Source organism: Falco biarmicus, chromosome 2 (assembly GCF_023638135.1).
Source record: "Falco biarmicus isolate bFalBia1 chromosome 2, bFalBia1.pri, whole genome shotgun sequence".
NCBI classification, from domain to species: Eukaryota; Metazoa; Chordata; class Aves; order Falconiformes; family Falconidae; genus Falco; species Falco biarmicus.
Window position 1 is genome coordinate 114,929,213 of NC_079289.1, and position 21,549 is coordinate 114,950,761.

Sequence of the window (21,549 nt, forward strand, 5' to 3'; positions counted from 1 at the left end):
CCAGCTGGCAACAAGGATAGGGTGGGATTTTTGGTATGCTCTTGGGAAGTGACCTTTCAGGTGACTTCTCTTCCTTATATTCCATACACGCTAATTGAATGAACATTCGAATCGTATCAGCAGCTTCCACCAGCGTCCTCCGGATTTGCCAAGTTGTGCCTGAAATTTCTCATCTGTAAATAGGGTTTGTAAGAAGGCCACCCCCCTAAAAAAAACCAGCAGAACCAGCAAGGTCCCTTTGCTCATGGACAAAGGAGAAACAGCACAGGAGAGGGCAGGAAAGGGAAGAGTTAAAACCAGTCCTTCTTCCAAATGAGTGAATAAAAATAACCCCGTAATAGCAGCAGGTAGAGAGGCTTCCTCCATTCTCTCCATAATTCAGCATGCACAGATCGCAAACGACATGTGGTCTTGCTATGGCAAAAAAATTGCAAATTCTTTTTTTAGAGGGTAGTGGAGGTGTTGGGAAAAGGGAGTGTAATCTCTTTTTTCCTCAGTTTCTGATGGGAGGAAGGACTTTAGCTCCGACATCTCAGCTCTCACCATGACATTGTGAAGCTTCAACCTTCAGAAATGGTGCAAACGGAGCCCTGGCTACCTGGGAGAGACCCTCACCCCGGCTCCATCACCGCCCCTGGCTGGAGCTTCCCCCGGGATGGGGGCAGTGGGCTGGAGGGCACCGGCGGCTGCCGCTGGGGCTGTGATTTAGGCAGCAAGACGGTGCTTGGTGTGGGTGCCAGCTGCCAAAAAGTCAGCGTGCTCATGAGGATCAGGCCCATGGTCTCTGGTAAGGCCCGTTCAGAGCCATTTTTGACCACCCGTTTATTTCTGCTGCCTCTACTCTCAGTATCGTCCATTTACGATTTCAGTATCGTTTTGCTTGAATCAGCGCGGAATGACTCCAGAAGCCCGTCCCTTAAACCATGCAAGGCTGAGTACTTCCCTAATTCCTTAATTTTTATTCCTGAGGCTGGGCAGGAAAGGGGTGACACAAAAAGGTGACAGCTGGAACTACTCGCTAAAGATTCGGGCTTTCTTGCCCCACTGTAAATATCTTGAATTAGCAACCCTGTACCGTTTGAATCTGACACTTGTCCCTCTCTTGTCTGGCGCAGTTGCCAGCTGATGGATGCACTAGTTTTGAAGATCGTGGCTTTCAGCTGTAAGGGATGGTGGTTGTAGGACACGACCATTCGTTCTGGGCTCCACGTCATCTGTTTGTGTGATACAACCTGAAAAGTCCGGGACAGATGCGCCAGTTCTGTTCATTTATCAACAGCCTTGCTTGAGGGATGAGTTCGGGGATTTTGTGTAGCTGAATCTGCAGATTAATGAATCTGTATTGAGCGTGTAGTAATTGAATTCTAGGCAATTTTTATAGATTAGCGTTCAATCCTATAACTAAGGCATGAATTGGGGGCAGCTCTCTAAAAATCAGCAGTCAAAATAAGGAATCGGTATTTTGTGATGTCATATTGCCATTTGGCATACAATGACAAGTGAAAATGCACCTGATTTCTTATTGTGTAACACAGAGGAAAAAAAATACTTACTGTTTGCGTGAGATAAGGTGGGTTTTTTTCTCAGTTTCGTTTTTCTAGCCAGTGGGAAATTATGCAGCTTGACATTTTTGCTGAACTGCTGTTTTTTAAAGGCACAGAATCGAAATCCTATGCCTACTCAGAACAAATTTGGATCAAAACCTGGGATCACTTTTATTTGTCGTTTTTGTGAGTAAGGCTGTTGCTCAACTCTTGAGGCTACCAGGAGACATGCTACTCTCTTGCATAAAAAGATCGCTTGCCCTTATCCTCGGGGTACTCCAGTGAAAGTTAAAGGCAATCAGGTGGTTTTGTGTGATTTTTTTAAAACCATACATGTCGCTTTATCAGTTCAACAACCCTTCAGTTATCTTCAGTTACCTCTTTAACTTTTGTACTGTTCACCCTACGACGGCACTTGAGAGATCGTTATGGTTGTGCGGTTGAACCTGGGCAACAGCATTTCACTAAATCACTGAGAAATTAATAACTGCATCTTGGTTTTAATCCCCCCACCCCCGAGGGAAAAAATAAGAATCTGTACATTCTCTTTTATATGCAATGATTTGCATTTATATCGTGATCTATCTTCAAGTAAGATAAATTCCTAGATACCATTTTCTCCCGTACATCTGTGTTTATGGAACCTCTTCTACCTTTGCACCAAGCAGAGTTGAATTTTAGTCTAAAGGGATTATACTTATCAGTCCCTAGTTTAATTTGTAAAGATGAGTAATTATGGCACTTGTCTACCTGGATGTATGTAACGACTGAATTCAAAGTTGTTTTTTCTCTTTTTCATGAGATGAGCATGGTTGCTTCTTCCCACTATAAAATGCACGCTTATGGTGCTTCTTGCCTGTGTATTTTTTCTGGTCTATTAAACATTGTCTACACAGAAACATCTCCGTTAAGTGTCTGTACTGCTGATCTGCAGGAAGATACCTCTCAGCAGAGACAAGGCGATGTCAGCTGAATTCCCAATGCATTTTGGCTGTTTGGCTCTTCCTGGTGTACCGCCAGCCTGGGGCCACGGGGGTAGCAGAGGCAGTGAGAAGTGGCGGGTTGGAGTCCAAACTTAGTCTCCCAATGACTTCCTCCTGCAAAAAAAAGATGCGGAAAAAATGATGGATAATTTAAGATATTGTTTCATGTTCCTTCCTTAATGCTTTCTTCAGCCGCTCCCAAGCAGAGTTGATGTGTTTTCTTTCACAGGGTTAAATTTCAGCCAGAAAGCAGTTCAGATGTACCTGGTGTCCTCATTTCCCATGGTGAACTGCCACGCTGCATCTCACTTTTTTGCTGTCTTTGCCATAGCTGGAAGACAAGGCTTGCTGGGCAAAGAGCCTCGTCCCAGGTCGGGTCTTTGACCAGACCCTCTGGAACAACCTCACTACTCCAATTTGAGGTAACTGCTGTGGCATGAAAGGTGATCAATGGCAGCAACAGAAGATGACTTGTACGTAACACTTGTGATATGTTTCCTTTTCTCATTCTAGTTCCTGTGTCTTGAAGGGGATTCTTGAAGGTAACTTTATTGTTTTTTCTAACTGGTGTATCAGTTGAATCGATTTTAAGGCTTGAAGGTGCCAGGATGATCAGCTTGTCTGATCCTCCTGCCCCAGACCACAGGATTTTTCATCAGATTTTAACCAATAGATCTTGTATGCATTTTTATCTCCAATATAGACGCCTCAGGAATGAGAATTCATCTCTGTGTTGGAATGCTCTCACTGTGATATTTTAATTTCCAACACCTCGTGAGATACAGAAGTTGGTATTCTATGCTTCCAGGTCCTCTGCAGGCTTCAGGTAGCCATGCCCAGGGGCTGGGATTTTAGGGTGGCAAACCCAGTCCAAAATCTGTGTCTCTTTCAGCACCCAAATGGGTAAAAAAGCACCGGTACTGCTGAGCATCCTCAGCTTCGGTGCTCAATCTTCCCCTGTGAGAAGTCTGATTACTCCATAAAATGTTAGCAACTTTCAAACCCAGTTCTGCTTTAACTCACATCAACAGCATTGCACTGCACACGTGATTTTTAGCTTTGCACCAACCACTGGAGCGTGATGGCTGTTGTGGGAATGGCAGGTCTTTTGTTTGTAGGCACGCGGGTACTCCAGGATAAGGCGTTTTCATGTTGGTGTTTGAGTGTGGGGTATTTTTTGCAGAAAAATAGTGTTGTGATGGCTTACCTCTGAGGTGCAGTATGGACAGAAGAACCCGTGTTACGTGTGAGCTGATGAAAACTGGAGGTTTCTGTAGGGGATCGCTGGGTGCAGCATGCAGGGCAGTGCGGAGGTGGTCCGTACAAGGCTGCTGGAAGCCAGCATGTGGTGCCTTTTTCAAAGAGGTCCAGAGGCTCCAAACCTGCCCAGCTACTTCAGCCCCTTCTCTCCTGCCTAGTGGGGCTGCACCTCACCAAGGTACTCCCTGGCATTGTATGGGCTGCTGCAGTCTTGAGCCTCAATAAATTCTAGGGAAATCGTTCTGACTAAGCATTCTGAAAAATCCAGCCTCAAGCTATAACATCTGTTAAGGAGATAGCAAATGCTCTGCAATACTAAGCTTTTAAGATAGTGAAACTGAAAATATTCTGTCCAGATTAAATTTGGGTAAAAGTAACGCTCTGTGATTAACTTGGGAATAAAACGAGGTTTATTTCATCGTATTTAATGCGATTCAATATAATGTACTTCAGTATTTAATGCAATGAAATATTGTTGGGAAGGAATCGGGAGCTTGTCTCAGTTAAACAAGAACTGCAAATCAGCTGTCAAATAAATAAAAAAAAAGAATAAATAAAAAATAAATAATAATAAAAAAAGGAATAAAACTGTCTTTCTGTGACCTTACTTTAACACAACATCTTACCTGCTGATGCACTTCTTTTAATACAACCTTCATGTTTCCTGGGTTTGCCTAAACAAGGAGAAATGCATGAAGTTTTGGAGGGGTTTTGGGGGGTGGGGGTTGAATCTGTATCGCTTTCACCTGGGAGAAAGATGGGGCCTGAACGTGGGAGCTGGGAAAGAGGCATGCAAGGTTGTGTCCCATTTGGGAGAAGTGGGGAGTAAAGGAGCCTGGACCATGGGGAAAGGGGCGCACAAGGGTTGTGCCGCCGTGAGAGGGAAACTGTGTGGTTAAGAATAAGGCAGAAGGAATGCAAATGTATTTTTAGTCGAAATCAGAGCCACCTTTCTAAGTCTAAGGCCAAATTATCCAGGCTCCTCTTACACCAGGCAACAACTATCCTGGGGACTTGGCCTCAGGGTGACAAATGTGCCCGTGGAGCCGTTAAAAAGCAGAGTCATGTATTGTGGAATTCGAGTGTTGTACATACAGGGGTTTTCTCCTGGTTTTGCTACGTCCAGAAGATCCACTAGTCCAAGCTTGCAGAGAAATAAATATAAACCAGCATGTTATTTCTAGATTTCCTGAACTGAGGAGCTGTGCAGGAATATTCAGATTTCTGTGGGCTGGGAATGTCAGCTGGGAGCAGGGGAGCCGCTCAAATGTGACGCACGGGAGCTATTTAGAGCGCTAAGAAGCTGATAGCTGCACAGCTAGTGGCAAGGAATTTGCGGTGTGGCTGTAGATGAAAATTGCCGTGTGTGTGGAGCAGGCAGAATATCACTAAGCTGCTTACAAAGAGAAATTTTGAGCGAGTTGCAATCATTTCAAAAGACAAGGCACACTGGTGCCTGAGGGGAGAGGTATCGCACCGGGCTGGGAGCGGCTGATGTTGCCTCTCCACTCGGTGAGGGTCTCTGCTTTCCTGGCGTTATTTTCCATCGGTTATTTTCCTCTTGTTCAACAGGTGCTTCTCAGTGGTATGAAAAGATGTTTAGAACAGAAAAGATGCTCTCCAGAAGCTGAGAATAAATGAGATTACAGCCTGCTCTCTGGAAAAGGGATTGACAGTCATAGTCCTAATGCAGCTGTCGTCAATCACAGAGCAGAGACAAAAGCAAAAGCCCAGCCTGCTGCCTATAAGAATCACTGGTAAAGTGTGGGGTTTTGGTAGGTTGGGGTTTTTGGTGTGTTTTTGTTGCCTTTTTTTTTTTTTTTTTTTTTTGTGCTTTGGTGGGGTTAGAGGATGTATTGCTCCCTAAGGGGTGGGGAGACAGAGCCTTGCTGGCCATGGCTCCTTTCCTAACTCTTAAATCAAAAGACTTTTTCAACCTTTATTTGCAGGTGTTGAGCCTCCTCCTTCCTCTGGGCTGAGAAAATCTGATTGATCTCCGGTCTTCACTTGGACAGCGTGGACTTCGTTCTCCTTGTACTCCACCCAAGTGTCCCTCATTTCAGTCCGAGCTACTGAAAGGACATTAGTACCGGATTCCGGCTGTCTGCAGAAATGCAGCTGCAGAGCACCTCCTTTTGAAAGGACAAACCTAGCCTATGGTTCGAACAGTGCTCTGCTAAGACAAGGCAGTTAATCAAAGTCAATGATGTTTTACAGGCATCCCAAGCCAAATTATTTCAGACTATATTCCACTCACAGGTCAATACTGGAGGAAGCTAAGGCTAATTAGCAGGTATTTTGGTAGTCTGCTCAGCTTCATTTTTTCTACATCCTACTAGGTAAGAGTATGCAGATGACGATGACGATAATCATTTTTAAAGCCTTCTCGAAGTGCTGGTTTGGCTGAAGAGCTGAACGTTAGGAAGGGCTGCTCTTCTACCCTTACCGCAGGTTTGCAGCCAGACGCTCACTTCCTTTGTGGAACTGTTAATGGCTTTAAATGATGTTGGAAAATATGAGAAGCAATCTTTCTCGATGGGCATAATTAGAAAAATAAGCAATAAGTCTACTGCATTTGGTTATGAAATCTGTTGCCTGACTTGGTGGAGCTGCTTAAACTGAAAGGAAGGAGTGTAAAGGCTGAATTACATCTTGCATTTTAGCTATCGCACCTGGCTGTAAAAAGTAAGGATCTTTTAATTCAGTTTTGTGGGAGAAACAGATGAGAGGATGTTAAGCGAATGGCTGGAGGTACAAAGCTATCCAGGGCTTTGGAGATGGGCTAAAGAGAACTGAATATGGGAGTCAGCAGCACGGAGCTGCTAGGGGAGGTTAGAGAGTGAGAGGGCTCCAGTGAGAAAATACAGTAAGTAGAAGATGGGGGAAACACTGACGCTGGTTTGAAAACAGAAATTGCAAAACTTGAGATCCGTCAAGGCAGAGCAGTCTGCAAAGCAGACAGGATAAAGAGAGAGCAACCACTGACAGCCAGGGAAGGCAATGTTCGTGGAAGCCGCAGAACATTCAGGTAAAACAGCACCAGAAACGTCTACTTTAACTTAGCAGTTGCTGTTGAAGTGTACCGGAGGAAAACCAGGAAGCGAGCTGCCAGAAAAGACAAGGTCCCCTGAACAGACAGCTTGCCTGAGACCTACGGAGACAACTTGAAGAGATATGATCAATTTTGTTGTAATGGAGGCACCAGATAGAAGTCAGAAAGGTAGTGAGAAGAAGGGCATTTTTCCCAAGATTAGAGAAGTACAGCACTTGTAAGCAAAGTAGATAATGCAGTTGAAAATAATGGAGAGAACACTGAGGCACGAAAAGCGAAGGAAACGAAGGGACAAATTAAGAAGAGCGCAGAATGGATTACCTTCCCCTGAGGTGCTGCAAAGACCAAGCTCTTAGCACAACGGGCATCTTTGTAGAAAACTGAATCTCCTGAAAGCTGCAAGTAGAATCATAGAATCACAGAATGGTTTGGGTTGGCAGGGACCTTAAAGACCATCTCATTCCAACCCCCTGCCAGGGGCAGGGACACCTCCCACCGGACCAGGTTGCTCCAAGCCCCGTCCAGCCTGACCCTGAGCACTGCCAGGGATGGGGCAGCCACAGCTGCTCTGGGCAACCTGTGCCAGTGTCTTCCTGGCTGGGTGCCAGAGTCCCTCACCACTGCTCCCAGCGCTCTGTAATCCTTCTTGATACTCCTTGGATGGCTCCTGGCTGCGTCTCTGGTGCCCATGTGAAACAGCAGCGGATAACAGTCTGTACTAGTCTCGGTGGTCTCTGGGTGATGTCCCTAATACGAGCCCCCAGTAAGGAGCCCAGCTCTCTAAAGAGAGTGTCAGGTGGACAGACGGGTGCCTCCGTCCCTCTCAGAAGAGAGTCACCTGCTGCTATCACCCATCACCTCTTCTTAGGTGCGCCGGTTGTTACACCAGGAGCAGACCGGGCTGCCTCACTCCGCTCCAGCATCTCTCCATCATCCTGTGGTGGGTCTGTCTTCTTCAGTCTGCAGAGCAGCAGAGCAGTTCTGCAAGGGCACCTCAGGCTTCGGGGGAAGTCTCTTCCTCCTGCAGGTCCTTGCCATTGCAAGCTTCCATTCTTCTGAATTATTGCTCCCCCCCTTCTGTGTACGCTGGTGGAAGAGTTGGTGGCTGTCTGGCCATGGGCTGTGGGTCCCCTGCGCTTGGAACCAGCTATCTAACTCCTGCTCAGCCTCCCTGGTGTTACGCAGCCTTCCCATTGCCTCCTGCCGCTCAGCCACCCGCTGCGGGAGGGCCTCCCCCTGGGCACAGCTTCTGCCGGCAGCTTCACAGCCCGTCCCTGCCCCAGGAGAAAGGTCTGGGCACGTCCTGCAGCCCCAGCTTCTTCGGCAGCTCTGTCTGGGTGGGGGCATCAGCCACCACCACGGTAGATGGTGCAGACCCCCCAGCTGGAGACGCGGCCTTTGCTTTAACATCTAGCAAATCATAATTTGCTAGAAAATAACTACTGGGTTTGAAGAATAACTAGTGATACTCTAAAGTATGAACGCCAGAATGGCCAGACTGTCAGAGGGATCTACTCTGCTTCCCAGCACCCTCCAACTCCCTTAAGATACTGAAGCCTCCATCTGCTCTTCACAACAAAGAAAAGCAAAAACCTGTGGTTTTCCTCGGGTGCAGTAGAAATTCTGCACTGAAAAGAAAATTTTCTCTGCCTTCTTTTCACAGTGATGCTGGCGGGTAGGACCAGTCTTTGATTAATTAAGAGCTACCATGATTTGTTTCAGGACTTAAGCATGCCTTAAGACAGAATCACTACCACCGTCAGAGCTTGTACCAAGGATATACCTCAAAGAGAACATCTCATTCTGTGATGTCTTCCAGATCTTTAAGTTACAGCTGTTCCTTTCATTCCCTTCTCTCTGAGGAGCGCTTCTTTTCCTCTTCTGCTTCTGGCACAGGATTTCTTTAAGGTCTTGTGGGCATCCACAGGTGCCAGTAAGTAACATGGACACCAAAAGTGTGTCCATGAAGCATTACCTTTAAGCTTCATTTGCCTCACTGTGGCTAAGAATAATGGTGCTGAGAGGATACAAGGTCTTAATTGCAGAGGTTTAAAAATCCTTTGATAGCCCAACAGAGAGGGGCAGTAGCAGAGATGCCAGACTTCCAGCTTCACCGTTCTCCTTTTCCTTACCAGTTTTTCCTGCTCAGAAAGGAACATCTTCCTTTCTAGAGTGACTGATGCTTCTGTAACTACTGAGGGGTTGTCTTACTTGCAGTGCATTTCCCTTCACACTTTAAGGATGCTGCTCCACAGCCCACATCTGCCTGGCCCGTGGGTGCTGTTCCTTCTCCCTGCCTGCCTGAGAGCTGCCTGCTCCCTGTCTGCAGCGCGGGCTGGGACTGCAGAAACGAGGTAGGAGCAGGGAACGGCAATGCCTCCTGCAGCTTTTCAAACGCTCGGAACGATTTGTCACTCGTGCAAATAAACATCTGACAGAAACATATGGCTAGGAATGAGCAATAGCCCCCTACGCTCGCTCACACGGGAGCTGGTAGGGCTGCTTGATGTCATGTACGGAAGAAAAAAGGAAGGGAAAATACATTTCTTCAAAACTGGGGTATTAAAATGTTCTCAAAAGTGATCTGTGCAGAATAGCTGCCAATTCCAACTGTTTGCACGCAGTGTTTGTCTCAAATTCTGTCTGTCCTAGCCCCCCCTAGTCTAACCGTTGCAGGAACCGAGCAGCGATGTGCTCAGTTTCTCCATCGTGTTGTACCTTGCGTTTGGGCTGGTGATCGCTGCCCCACCGTTCTGTTGTGTTGGCTCCTGACTTCTAAGTACCTGCTCTCCAGCTGCAGAGCCTGCCTGTCATCCTCCTCCTCTGAGTTTTGCCCAAACATCCAAATTTTTCTGAGCCTTGCTGGGTCAATTACGGTCTTTTTTTTTTTTTTTTTTTTTTTTTTTTTGTATAAATAGCAATGGTCTTCAGCAGGACTTGGAGAGAGAACTGCTGAGATTCAAGCAAGAGGTGACTGGCAGCTTCATCTCTGCAAACCTTGTCACAGGATTGCCCCAGAGACTCCTCCAAGGTTCTGGAGGGGCGAAGATGCTGCTGGAGCAAGTGGCCTTGTGCAGACCCAGCCCACAGGGAAAGACATGAGGATCCAGGCAACATCCAGCACCAGAATTCTACTCCACACAGCTCCTCTCCTTCCCCCTGCTTTATCTCAGGTGCTGACAGGCTGGTTTATTTTTAGGCTAGTTTTCCTAAAAATGCACAAAACTATCAGGGCCATTTAAATTGAGATCTACAGGACAAGGAGAAAATGTCAGCTGGCAGTCATGGGAAAAGTCCTGGAGCTGGATGCTAGAAGGAGCATCACGTGTGGTAGTGACTCTAAGCGGTGGAGGGAATGCCTGTTTACACCACTGCCTTTTTAAATCTCTATTTATGAACTGGTGGATGGAGGGAGGCTCTGAAACTAGGTGCTCCGGTCTGTTCTGCAGAGCAGTACCTCCCCGCCAATGCCCTGCCTGTACAGTGCTGATGGTCAATTAAGATCTGATGCTACAGGGATATGAAATGTGAGGGTATCAGGGAAGAATCACATACCCCCTTTACAACTGGTTATTCGGGAGGCAGCATTTTCTTCCTCCTGCTGTGAGTGATGTTGATCAGAGTTACTTGAAATTAGTTTGTTTGTTTGTTGGTTTGTTTTTTTTTTTAATAATCTGGTATTTCAGGGGGTTTGCACAACCTCAGCTCCTGAGTCAACCATGCCTGAAGTGATTGCCTTCAGAAGACTCCTTCCCTGCCCACTTGAGTGTCTGATTCTCCAGCACTGTGCATACCTGGTATCAGCTTGGGGTCTGAGTAACCTCCATGTCACCACAGAGAAAGAAAATAACAAATAAGCAATAATGCAGTCAAAAATAAGGCAAGAGCACAGTATAGCCTTTTAGGCTGTTTTATTGAATCTTCCTGGTTCAGACCTTGAATTCCTGGGTGCGTTTATTTACAATTTCAAACTCCAGGTCAATGTTCTGTATCTGTTTTTTATAGCCTGTTCTTGGTGTTGGTCTGCATTGACTCTTCATAAGGAAGATACGTGCCTACCTATTGCATCTCAAGTTTCCACCCTTGCGATAACAAATGTGTTTCTTGCTCCCCAGTAGAAGCCAAGACCATGCTCTCTTGTACCTTTAGTCTGCTGAGATAGATAGCCACAATTCTTCCTCCCAAATATAGGTTTCTGATGCTTTTCTCAACTGCTTCACGTTGATTTCTGGAAAGCGAGCACAGAAGGGTGGAGCTGCGGTGCTGTGCAGTGGTCCTCCCTGGAAATGCAGGAAACTTGTACTTTCTCAGTTCCAAACAGCGTGTGAAATAATGAGGTTTCAACACTGACAAAAGAAGAGGAACTCATACCTGCAAGACCAGGTAAGATGGGCTAGGCTGGCAAAGAAACGTAACATGCATCTGTATGACCAATTAAAAGCTACAATAACAGAAAGTTTCCACTTAACCAAACATAAATAATTATGGCATCAAATTCAAAAGTAGAATGGGTCTTTTAACTAACTTGTAATTAGCGTGATTCCCACAGAGAAGGTATAAACATCCCCAAGTTTTCACCCACGCTTCTACCTGCTTAAAATCCGCTGGACCCAAGGGCTTGTAGTGGAAGTTTAAGGGCTGTTTTGGGATGTTTGCGTGACGCCGGGGTGGGAAGGATTCCAGAGAACTGTGTCCCAGACTTCTCAAAGCTCATTAGGTATGCTGTGCTAATAACTGGCAGGAAATCTCGTGGAGTCAGCGGAGAAATTGTGTCTTGGTTTCAGGCCAGACTAAATTTAGGAAAAATGCTGAATGAAACAGACTCCTCCATTTTTCAGAATAACCATCAGGAGAAGTTTAGCTTTTGGGAGACATTGTTCCTGATCAGAACACCACCACCTTATCTTCCTTTTTTTTTTTTTAATCCCTAGAGCTAAGTGACTTATGAAAAATTGCTGTTATTTTGATGGGTATTTATTTACCAATAAATTTAATTTCATGGTGGAAACCCCTTCATATCAGATACTTCTGAGAACAAGTCTCTTCCATCAGCCCAGTTCAGTATCCAGAAAAGGCTTCTCCTTTTTGATGGAAATTGTATTTTCTGTTTTTGAATAAATGTAAAAGTGCCTTTCTCTAACTCTTTCTAATCTTGCTGGAGCTATAAAATGAGATATAAGCAGAGATTTAATTAATTTTACTTTAGGTGCTGGTTGTGCACGTTGTGCGTTGGCTCCAGCTGTGAGCTGTTTAAGTGTGTCTGTTGGAGGGTGGCCGCCTGTTTCCCCTTCCCCTCGCTGCTTTTGGGTTCACCACTGTCCTCTGTGCTGGGGACACGCACGTAAGCCCTGCGTGGCTGTGACAGCAGGACAGCAGCGTGCCTTAGCTCCACACTGGGCGTTAAGCCAGCTGCCATCCTCTCCCTGCCCATCTCTGCAGCTGGAGCGGGTCAACACTGGCTGCTCTTGGACATGGGTTAGGAAGCAACTGCCCAAGTCGAGCTCCAGCAAAGTATTTTCTTCGACAATGACAGAAAGGGGATGTTGCAGGCAGAGGGAAATCAGTTTCCCCTTTTCAGATTATTCTCTGAATGGCCAACAATTTCTGCACAGTGTTTCTGTGAGATGCTAACGCTGCGGCAGTGAGGGCGCAGTGACAGCCCGGCCACAGCGGCAAGGAGCTCGACGGCAGCTCATTCCCACTGCTCTGCCTGTGCCGAGCTCTGCCCGAGCTGCCAGGCTGCTCCTAGTCACCAGCCTTGCTGACGGGCTGCTCGCGAATCTCTGCGTTTTGGGGGCTGCAGCATCGAAGTAGCTTTAGGTTGTCAGCCTGGAAGCTGGCAGTGGATGTGTAGATGAATGGGACCCCAGGCTTTGTGGGTCCGTGGGCAATGACACTGAGGAAATAACGTGCTGCAGGCAGCACGATGCTTAGCTCTGCCTGTCAACTTCAATTTTAGCTCTTTAATTTCCTGGGGCTGCAAATGATGGTGAAGGGCTGTGCTATCATTTAAAGACTCTGCCTTATACTACATGGGTTTTTTTGAACGAGATTGTAATTTTGTTTATATCCATCCTTAGGATCTTGATCTGCTGCTGTTCTTTGACTAAAGTCTTTAGAAATTTTCCTAGATTAAAAATATTAATTTTTATTAAGGTTTCTTTTTATATTCAAGGGGCTTTGAGGACCTGAATAAAATCACTTGCCACCTTCTAATCCAGTAAATGTTGGGAGCTGTAGTGTTTTATCTCTAATATTCAGTATTAAAGAAAATAGGAATCGGGTTGAGCCTGTCATATTTGATTGTACTGGGCATATGCATGTAGCTATTTAGATGAGGTGTGTTTGCATTTGTTCTCTTTCCCCTTACAGTCTGCTAACTGATCCATTGGGTTATGTAAAATGGAGGAAATGGAATCTTACATCTGTTGTGAAATGAAAGTCAGTGGCCAAAACACTGGATGGCCCTTTTAGAGTGTTTTAAAATCTCCCCACACATACCAGAAAGTGTAAAATGGATTTTTGATGATCCCTTGGTTTTCTCTGGAGTTTTTACATGGATAATAACTACTCTTTCTTCATATTAGAAAAGAAAAAAAAAATAATAAAAAAGATGTTTTGACACTGAGTAAGCCACACTGGAGATGATGCATGAGCTTTACTTCTGTGTGCTGCAGTTGCACCCTGACCTATACTTCCCATTTGAATTTGAACTCTCCTAGCTGCAGCACTGTAGAAATCATCCCTTTGTCTTGTGTAAGATCTTAGAAAAAGGAGGATATTCCAGTGTAATGAAAATGCATTATTTTCAGTGATGACAAAGCCAGTAACAATGCCTTACCCAATCCTTTTATATGCTTGGGAGGGTTTGCTGAGTTACAGCCTTTACTTGACTAGCTGCATCCTGGGCAGGAGAAGATGAAAGTGAGAAATTGTCTTGCAAAACCACATGGAAATACATGTCCCCAAGAGAAAATTTAAGGCAAAGAGGATTTCCAAAGTGTAAACAAAAGTGTGAATCATTGCCAGTGGGCATTAAGCTTCATAACTGCTTTTTACTTCAATTTGCCTAGCTGCACTTCCAGGCTGACTCTAGGTGACTGGGTACAATCTTTCTAAATCCTACCTTTTCCTCCTGTAGATAAGGCTTCATACCAGACCACTGCTGATGTGGTGTTTAATAAGGAAAATTATTTAGCAGTAGTGATATAGCTGCCTACCTCCCTCTTGCTGTAGTAGTAATATCTGCACTATTACTCACTTTTATGCCAGCTTTATACAGGTTGGAATTAAGATCTAGCAGGATCAGGGAATTGACACAGAAGGGGTAGAAACTCGACAGACACCGAGCAGTGGATTTTTGCCCGATGCTTTCAACTACAAATACGGTAAAAAATACAAAAGTAAGTATGTTCATTTAATGCTGTAGGAGGGAAGTAGCTTTTCAAACAGCTTTCTGTACAAAAACCCTGCAGGCTGCAGAAAGCAGATGGTTTAATAATTGACCCTGTCTCTCTGTTGCATTGAATCGTGATATTCTGGATTCTGTACCCTTTACACCATCCTTTTCTCTATTGCTGAGCGCCTTGATCTGCAGCCTGAAAAGCAAAGAGGTGGAAGAAGCCTTGTGAAAAGCGGAAAAGGGAGAAATAGTTTTTCAGTGAAACAATCAGAATCAGTTTATTTTTCCCTGACATTTCACAAATTATGATTTTAGAGCGCTGAGTTTCTTGTCTCTCTTGATACAGTGGGATAGGATTCACATGATGCAAACAGGGATCTTACTATATATATTTTTTGGTGTGATTTTTTAAAAAGTTATGAATAAAATCCCTCTCTATTGCCATTGGTGGGAGGCACCCACACACCCAGTAACCCATCGGTGCAGAGAGATGTGGTGTGTTTGCAGGAAGCTGATGGGGCTGGGAGTTGTGGGGTGTTGATTGTAACCCTGGAAGCCTGGGTGTGTTTGAGTCTGCCTGCACCGGGACTGAGCGATACCTCCTGCTGTGGTAGGGTCATACTCTTCAGGAGTGATCAATCCCAAGTGAGTAACACAACGGTGTGTGTTGAGAACAGCTGCACGTTGCCCTTCATATGCCGAACAAAACTCCTTTGTTACAGAAAGAAAAAAAACCACTTCAGAAATATTGGAGAGGATTCTGCTGTGAGTGTTAGATGTTGAGTCCCTGAGCCTGTGAAACCCAATGCTTTGCTACAGGTTTTAATCAACTCAGTGTTTATTCAGAAAGAGGCATAAATCCAGTGCCCCTAAAAATTAACCTGATTTTTGACTAGGACTCGAGGTCAAGTCTCAGTTAGCTCATACTTCTGGAAATGTCTCAGCCAGAGTTTGCACGCACATTCCCCCATCCACACAGTATTAATCATACTCCTGCCAATTCAGGGTGCTGGGGTATCTCTGCATTTCCCAAGCATAATTTTTTTTTTCTCTTTCTCTTGGTGTTCTACAAGTCCACACACTATGGACTGACCCCCACAGCTACACCTAGTAAGCGTATCACCTTCCTTTCTGTGGCATTTTCCTGAACACTGTGGATCTAGTACAGGCTGTAATGTAATGCTTGGCAGACCCACCCTCCCTGTAAAACAAAACTTTGTTTACTCTTGTTACTAGAAAAGCTTTTAAATGTGACTACTCAAGACTAACAAAGTAGGAGGTAAGCAAAACAGTATCTCCTGTCTGCTATTTCAAATAGCCATTATCTTCAAGTCATCCTGAATTTTTGCACTTGCCAACTTTGAAGTCTGGGGGCAAAATGCCTACTACGTTGGCCCCCAAATTATTTCCACATCAGCAATTCTGTGGTGTTTATTTCCCCCATATATATCTTGACGCTCCTGCTGCTACTGGTGATGGATGAAGTGACATTGCTGATTCTATAGGAACGCCTTGTGCTAAGGTGATCAGATTAAAAGTGAAAAAAGGATGTGGGCTGTAAGGAGCCTCTTCCCCTTCTTAACATGTGCTACAGAGCAATGCCACCTGCGTCAGGTCACAGATGTCAGTGCAGATGGTGTGTCACTTTACGTAAGCTGGCAGGGGTCATATAATAGTAGGACACCCCGTCTGGGTCAGGTTATACAACAGATTTGAGTCTGACGGCACGAACCAGCGTCTGCACTGGGGACTGTGCTCCCCCACAAACAACATAAATTACAATGATTCAGAGAAATCGCTCACATGTAATAGATTAAAATATTTTACTTAAGATCTCCAACACAAGTGATTGTAAATAAAGAACAAAGCAACGTACCAAGAATGACAGTAAAAAGTGGCGGCGGCAGCATGTTCAGGATGAGTACAAGGTGTGTGTCCCTAGGCTGCGTGATGATGCTGCGAAACTCCAGGCTGTTACCGGTGCTGATGCTTTAGACTGGGTCTCTGTAGCCAGGAACACTGTTTCTGAGCAGAAAATCCTGTATACTATCACTAACTAAAACATTCTTAATCTACATAAAATAATTAGGCTATTACCAACACTAAGTTATTTGTGAGGTGTGCTCATTTCTTACGAACGAACGTCTTCGCCTTTTTTTCTAGTGTTCGTATTTCTGATCAGACTAAAGCCCATCTGTTGCAGCACTCTCCAAACTAGCTGGCTGCAACAAGGTCTTTTACCGTCTCATACAGCACTAATACATTACTCCGTGTTCCAACAAGCTTCTGAACATCCTCGTGGTCGCTCATTTCTTCTTTGACTGGAGACACCTTCAACGAGCACATAAATACCAGCAAGAACACCACCAGGCAGAGCAGCAGCAACAGCTGCAGGAACCACCCGTGGCACCGCGCCGCTCCCACCCCTTCCCCTGGCACAGCCATCACCGCTGTCTAGCTGCACTCGCTCTGGACCCGCCACCACTGCGGGCTGCCATGTCTGGCTGTGTATTCCACCGCTATTGCCCGCCACCCTCGGTCTCTTAACTCCACGGCAGTCAGGCTTCCTTCTCTTTGATTCCAACGGCTCACCTTTACCGGTGTCTGATCCAGATCCCCAGGCTCTTCCCACCTGTCTCAACGTGAGCTGGATCACAGGCCATCCCTGCCTGTCTCTGCTATATTGGGCGCCACCATCACTGTTCAAAATGTCAAACATCCCCCGGCACAGCCACCACCGCTGACGCTGCTCATTGCACTCAGCCTCATCATCTGAAGGGCCTCACACAGGGCACCAGTTATCGCAGCACTCCCCAAACTAGCCAGCTGCCACAAGGTCTTCTACCATCTCATACCAGCATACTCGTCATGCCAGTCCCTCTGCTGCCTTCTCCTGGTCTCTCCTCACCCAGGGCACGTGTTCTCTCTCTGCTTCTTCCTCCTCTCTCTTCGTTGGCTGCTCAACCACTCAACAGAACCAGCCACAGCTGCACCTTATCTACCTCAGCCCCCTGCCCCTGAAGCCAGCCCACAGCTGTATATTATCAATATTAATTAACCTGCCTTCATTCCTCTACACCCACCTGTTCACCTACAGCTTTTTTTTTTTTCCATACTTTATGAAGCTGCTACCTTTATTTCAATTTTAAATGACATTTCATGGTCTCTTGTACCATCTGATGTACCAAGAACTACTGAAGAAACTAAAATTAGATTATAGTCCCTGGAGCCTACCTTAGCTTTGTGCTAAGGGGCTGGAAATGGGTCTCCGTAAGGAACGTGAGGGACGCTGCTCTGGACAACCTGTGGTAAAAGTCTGCTGAAGAAAACCCGACTGCTGGACATGGGCTCGTAAACTGAGCTCCTCTCGGCCAAACAGCACATCTGACTAGCCCCGCAACATATTTTATTTTATTCCCCCCCCCCCCGCTGTTGTCCCCTTCTCTTTTTATCAGCTTATACTTTGTGAGAATTCCCACCTCAGACCGCCTGCTGGCTTTCCTCACACTGTCCTCCAGATGAAGACCCTCTCCCTCAGGTCTGCTGGAGAGCCGCGCTCCTCCTCCAGCAGGCCCTGCCTCTGCCTCGCCGCCACCCGCGGAGGCCATTTTCTCTCCTTCCCCCCCTCCCCAGCCCTTCTCGCCCCCCACAACCTTCCCCACCGGAGCGGCGGGAGGGGAACGGTGGCTGCGCGGCCGCCGGGCCGTGGCCCCTTCTCGCAAGCCCGGAGCCCTTGGGCCGCTCGCCGGGGCTGGGCGCGTCGCGGGCCGCCGGGGTCCCGCACCTGTGCGCTGTCGCGGCGGGGCGGCCGTCGCGGCGGGGCGGCTGTCGCTGCCATCTTGCGGCCGCTCGGCGGGAGCGGCACGTACCTCGCAACCGCCGCCCCGGCGCCGGCGGGAAGGGCCGCCGCGGCCATGGCGGGACGCGGTCCCGGCCGCCTGCCTGCTGGCCTCGAAAGGGAAAGCGCTGCCTGAAGGCACTTCGGGGGTAAAAAAAAAAAAAAAAAAAAAAAAGAAAAAAAAAAAAAAGATACCCGGGTTTTGGCCAAAATATTTCCAGAATGAGGAAAATATTTGGGAAACAGTGACCAAATCTGGTTTTTTCCTCTCAGAAATGAAAGGGGGAGAAAGGGCAAGTTAAATCTCCCTTGGGTGCCACATCAGCATACACTGCTGAGGAGGCAGAGCTGGAAGAAGGAGCTATCTGTGGCTGCAGATTTTTCTGTGTGCTTTTTTGTCTGTATTTCTGTCCTTTCCTCTGTGCCTATGATATCCTCATTTTATACATACACATTTGTGAGTGATTGTACTGCTGTTCATCCTTGTGAGTATCTGTCATAGCATTAAATGCAAATAAGCACCTGCATGCTGATAGCCTGTAAAAACTTCCATTGATCTTGGGACATCCTTATGCAACTACGAAAAGATACATCTTTGTGTTTGTCCTGGCTTTGAAAAGCTGGTGCCCCACTCGCTTTCTGTGGACTTCTGTCTGTCTCTCCTGTTGTGACAAGGCAGAGACCTGATGCTCTTAGGGAAACCATGTACACACATTCCGTTATTCCTGGTAGCTTTTCCTGCACTTAAAGGCAATTACCAGGTCAACATTTCTGCGTTGAAGGCATCACAGCAGGGGTGATCGTGCAGTGAAGGTGCTCCATTTGGTTTGTGATCTCAGCTATACTTTACACGTACCTTTTACAGATGGAACGTGGCATAGCCAGGATACCTGTTTTGTAGCTCACAGCCATTTGTATGGCATTATCTTTACATTGTAACAGGGAAATAATGAACAGGAGAGCTAGAGCAAGGTCTCAGAAATGGGACTTGATTTAATGCAAGTTCCTGTTGGCCTGACCTGTCAGTCGCAGAAAGGTAACAGTTCTGCTGAATACCTGCATCACCATATTTTTCAATAGACACTGTGAGACACTTGGACAGGAGAGGTGGACTCTCCCTCCTGAAAAGTGCAACCAGCAGTGTCACCATTTTTGTCATCTTGTGGGGTGACAGACTGGCTTGAGGGTCTAGTGACTAGGGGAGTGACTTACCAGCACACAGAAGTTTTCAGCAGACAGAACAAACCTTTTTTTTTTCCTCCCACTTCCATCCTGGTTAGGTCTGCCTTGATTTAAGGCATTTTTATTGAAATTACAGGAAGGAGCAGTTCCTACTGGGAACAAACGTTCTCACACATGGAGCAAATGTCAAACCAACCTTCATTGCTGCTGTCCATCACTTAGCTTCTTTTTCCTTCAAGATTTTGTTAATACCCAAATGTCAAAAGAGTGTGTGAAAGAGAAATGGAAGAAATTCAACAGCAGCATTGCCTGCAAATTCTCCAGGGAAATATTCTTGTTGTACACTTGGATGCTTCCTCTTCAAACTATTGTTTCTGCAACACACCAACATAAATTTATTTAATTTTAACAGTTGCTTCATTGCAAATGTTGATTATTCCCTGTATTTCTCTGCCTGTCTGTCTCAGTCCTTTGCCCACTCTACCTTGCAAGGTATCCAAATATGTTGAAAAAAATAGCATTTTTTCATTCATTGACAGGAAACACGACTTGTTCAAATATTTATTGATTTAGAAATACATTCTTTTGGCAGCCACTAGGAAAAAGAAGGTTGTAAAACCTTAGAGGACCCAAATATGGGTACCCCCTGCTGAGTCTTAAGAATATAAAATTTAAATATATATTTACTTAAGAATACAATTCAGGTAGTTATAATTGGCTTTCCAGTTTGAAATGAGCACCTGCTCTGTGATGTTAGCATATGTTTCTCTGGAAGTTATCAACAGGGAAGAAAAGCCTGGAAAACAACCAAACTGTATTGTGCCTGATGGCTTCTGAAGCTGTTTTATGACCAATAGAGCTCAGACTTAAATCAATAAATCTGTCTCTGTTTTGACTGTAAGATGAAAAAAGTTTGCAGTGCCAAAGCTGAAAGGCACATTTTTTTTCCATTATTCAACAATTTTTTTCTCTTCATGTTCACTGGTGACAGAAAAGGAGCTTCGTAGAGATGCAATACATTTCATAAATTAGTTCCTATTGGAGATACTGTTGACTCCTGGATAACAAACTGGGCATGTTCCGGTATCCCTTTTGTAGAAAACCCTTAATAAACATGACTGTGGCAGCAAGCAAAAAGCAAACACAGTTGCTGAATTGTTTTGTTTCAGTCTGTGGAGGGAAATGAGCCAAAAGAACTTCAGATAACAGTTAGGATCTAACTGGTAAGCACTGCTGAGAGACAGTGGTATTTGCCAGACTGCCGAGGAAGAAAGAAAGAAAGAAAAAGATATCTGATGCAGTGTATATTGCTTTTTGGATTGAAGAACAGCATTTGGGCCATACATATGGCAAACTAGCTTACTTCTCGGGGATTTACCATGCTGTTGCAAAACCATTTTCTGTGAATTGCTCAGCCTTAGGAGTTATCCCCTTGACCTTGCCTCACTTGTGAAAGATGCTAAAAGATCTTTAAAGAAATATATCCTACAGATATAAAGAATCAAACTCTAGAAACTCTTTCTGGGAGGAGATGGACATAAATGCAGGTATTGGGTAGCTGTATCCTGTGCCTGATACATGAGTATCAACGTGATTTGGCAGAAAGAAAAGTTCTGCCACTGAGTTTGTAAGACATGTAAATCTAGGAAGAATGTGGCTGCTTGTTTTCCCAGCGATCAGTCTCAAGAAGGAGTTTGTTCCTTAACTAGAGGCAGTAAACCTGATTATTTTACTTTCAGAATTGCTGGTGTAGAACCTAAGTAAAGGCATTTAGGGATGAAATTAATTCAATAATTCTTCTGTCTGGGGCAGAGTAATGAAAGGGAAAGAATCCCCGATTTAGAGGCTCTGGAAATAAGGAATGCAAACAATCAGGGAAGTGTGTCATTTTTCTTCGTTGTTCATGTCACTTTTTCAAATGAATTATCTGATTGTACAAAAGTGTGCAGCCACCACAGTTCTAGAGCAAAGAGAAGCCTGAGTTTTGTAAATTGAAGGAAAAGCAGAAAAGATCCCTGTGCCAAACAGGGTTATCTGTTCAAGTCTGATATTAAGAGGCTGTTTCATATTGGAAAATATGCCTTCCTTAGGGGGGCTGTGGTCTTGTCAGCATCCCCCCCTATAGTTTTAAAATACCTTTTTGGATGAATAGACAATGGATGAAGGCAATAACAACTTGGACAAGCTTCATGAGTGGGATTTAGTCTCCAGTCTTATGCCATTTCAGTGCCAACTTTCCAGACCACCAGCTGCTGCTCTTGAAAGCTGCAAACCTTCTATAGGTCCCA